Raw genomic sequence first — 3312 nt, 5'->3', positions numbered from 1 at the left:
TGGATTGTTTTCCTTGACAATGCTTATTTATTACAAGAGGTTTTCCCCCTTTCTTTCTCTCAGTTAATTGGGGGGGGGGGGGGGCGGGAAGGGAGGGCCATGAGGAAAGAGGGGATTAGCAATAGTGGGCCATTTGAAAACACTTTTAAAAGTATACAGAAGAGAGGAGGACAGTCAGAAAGAAACATAGACAAGCAGAAAAGTCTTTAAACTAATTCACAGAATTTAATGTGCATATGTATTCATAGATATGTGTATATAAAATCATCTTTAATCCTCAAGAAATCAACTGGTATGAAATCAAGATTCATGGTTTCGTATAGGATTTTCTTTTTGCATTCTGCAGTGTATATGGAAATGCTCCTTTGTTGGTATTTAAGTTCAGAATAAAAAGTCATTTTTAAAAAAGTTTTTTGCTGAAATTTGGCTAGTAAATTTCCATCCTCCATCATGTCACTTGTTCTTACAATCAGAAGGTGTTACATATCTATACATATTTTTTAATGAGTTCAAAACCCTTTCCTTGGAAAGGTTTTTAAAGAAGGTAAGAAAATTCTGTTCACAAAATTTTTAATTGTATGAATGGGAGAATTTTCATAGGTGATACATTTCCATTACTTCAGACACCAGATCCTTAGTTTTTAAATGTCTTGCTCCTTGTGATGGATTCTTGATGTCATTGATATCTCATTATTATCTCAAAGCACAATATACACTTAGGATGAGGCTTAGCAGTGATGTATGGGACATAAATCCCTATTTCAAAAGATCTTGCTAAGTTCAGATATTTTGACCAATTTCTGATCAGATCTGATTAAAGTATCGTTGTTTTTAACCCAGTAACATGGCTGACAACGAGCTCAAGGAGGAGAAGCACCGGCTTAAACATTTTCTTGTTGTTTCTGACGTTTTCTTCGGTCCCGGATTTCTTTGCAAGACTCCAAGCTCTTGGACCATCTTGTGAAGGTTAGTTTAATTCAAACTGTATCAGTGGTACATGAATTCCTTTTAAAATAATATTTTGATAACTGAATTTCAATATAATTGGTTCCTTTGTAATCCTCTGCATTTTATTGGATGTATTTACAAGCATTCTGAAAAGGGGGTGCAGTGCGGAGTGAAGTGAGCAGAATTAGGGGAACAATTTCTACAGACAGCATTTTAAACACCTCTGATTCATTTAATGATAAGCTATGAATCCAGAAGATTAAAGGTAAATACCAACGCTCAACTCCTTCCAGAGAGGTGATGGAGTTAAAATGCAGAAAGAAGAACAACTTTTGGACATGGACAATGGGGGAATTCGGTTTGACCAACTTCATAAATTTCTTATGAGGTTGTTTTGTTTTTTAATTTTCAATGGAGGGAGACAGTGTAAGGTAGATATAATAATTGAAGTGCCTACTATGTGCACGCACTGTACTTTGCCTGTTAAACATTTTTTTAATACAAAAAAGAAGAGGTTCATCCATGGGCTTCCTGAGACTGCCAAAGGGGTCCATGACACCAAAAGGCTAAGAACATCCCTGTACTAGATACTATAATCCATAAATCCATTTACCTGTTGAGAATAAAGTATCATTTCCTGCTGTGTCACAGCACACTGGAAACAAACTGACAAGGGAAGGTGTCATTTTCAACTCCTTAGTGCTGTGGACCTCCCAGTCTTCCTTCAAATCAATCTGGATATTAAATATCAGGAGAGGGACAGGACTGGAGCCTGTGGTTTCACTGATTAGGAGACTGCTGAGTGAGAAAACTCCCTATACTACATACCTATAGCATTTACAGAGCAGCTGGGTGACCCAGTGGATAGAGCACTGGCCCTGGAGTCAGAAGGATTCGTCTTCCTGAGTTTAGATCTGGCCTCAGGCATGTACTAGCTGGGTGACCCTGGGCAAGTCACTTCACCCTGTTTGCCTTGGTTCCCTCATCGGTAAAATGAACTGGAGAAGGAAATGGCAAACTACTCCAATATCTTTGCCAGAAAACCCCCAAATAGGGTCACAAAGAGCATTTATTTTTCAGCTTTTAAGAGTTTCCTGGGGCAATGAGAAGTTAAGTGACTCAGTCAGAGTGATATAATTAATAGGGATCAGAGGAGGCACTTGAAAGCATCCTCCCCACTCTGAGGTAGGCAAAGGGGGAGGTTCAGAAGGGTCTGGAATTTCCTATGGTACTGTAGCTCATGAAGGGGCCCCATAGCTTAGTGGTATAAAGCGCCTGCCTAGTAAGCAGGAGATCCTGGGTTCGAATCCCAGTGGGGCCTGCTAACTTTTGCAAATTTTTAATTTAAAAAAGGATAAACAAATTCTAATCATTTCTTCCTATACCCCCATAAATCACACTGCACATCCCACTTTGGAGAGCCGTGAGATAGTGCAACCCCCTCATTTTACAAAAGAGAAAACAAGCCCAGAGAGGTCACCTGCCTTGCCTAGTCTCACATAAGGTTAAGTGGCAGAATCCAGGTCCCTGGACTCCAAATTCGGCACTTTCATGAGAATCAAATTCGATAAATACTAAAAAGTGCTTGACAAATGTTAAAGATGTCAGTTACTATGACTATCTCAGTGGAACTCTCCAACAGCCTCCTGAATGAATGAATGAATGAATGAATGAATGAATGGATGAATGGACTACAATCTCACAAAATGAGGGCACACCCATGCCCAGACCTCTTATTCCTTCAGCTTTCTAGGTATGAGATTACAAACTCCACTACACACAGATGGGTAAATTAGAAGCATATAGATTATGGTATACACTGAATTAAACTCTGTTGGGCTTAACCCAATGATCAGGCATCCTAGGCCTAGGGGCACATGACTCCTTTCTTTCTTGGCTCTAGGAAGGATTCTTCAGGTTCAGGTCAAATCTTTCCAGAGCCCTCCAAGTGCGGATTTATGGGGCCTGCCTGCCCGCCTGTCCGGCTGGCGGTCCGTACACCTCTTTAGTAAATCCCTCCCCCTCCCCCCTTCCTTTACTGGCCGCTCTCTTCTTTCTCTAGTTTATTTGAACAGAACCGCCTCTAGTCAGATAATAAACTCTTTTCTGGCCGCCCCCTGCAGTCCCTTGAACGCTTTCAAATCCTCTTTCTGAATCGAGTATCTCTAAACAGCTTCCCTTTTCTCACCGTCCCTGCCCCCACCTTTGTCCCAGCCCCCACCCTCTGGCACCAGCCCGCACAGATGTCTTGTAGCGGCCTGTCAGTCAATAGTTACATTAGCATTTCCAAAGCCCACATTTACATCGCATAACTTTTCAACTATAGGGGAAACAAGGGTTACAATCCAATCCACAATGGAAATA

The 3312-nt window shown here is 40.9% G+C and overlaps 1 non-coding gene across 1 annotated transcript; it reads left to right on the top strand.

Moving 5' to 3' along the window:
• The first annotated feature begins 2195 nt into the window (after positions 1 to 2195).
• On the top strand, positions 2196 to 2269 carry TRNAT-AGU (transfer RNA threonine (anticodon AGU)). The gene has a single exon. It is a non-coding gene; the product is annotated as a tRNA-Thr (tRNA).
• The last annotated feature ends 1043 nt before the right edge of the window (positions 2270 to 3312 follow it).

The sequence above is a fragment of the Notamacropus eugenii genome, chromosome X (assembly GCF_028372415.1).
Source record: "Notamacropus eugenii isolate mMacEug1 chromosome X, mMacEug1.pri_v2, whole genome shotgun sequence".
Lineage (NCBI taxonomy): Eukaryota > Metazoa > Chordata > Mammalia > Diprotodontia > Macropodidae > Notamacropus > Notamacropus eugenii.
Note: the sequence above shows the minus strand (reverse complement) of the source record. Positions and strands in the feature narration are given on the sequence as shown.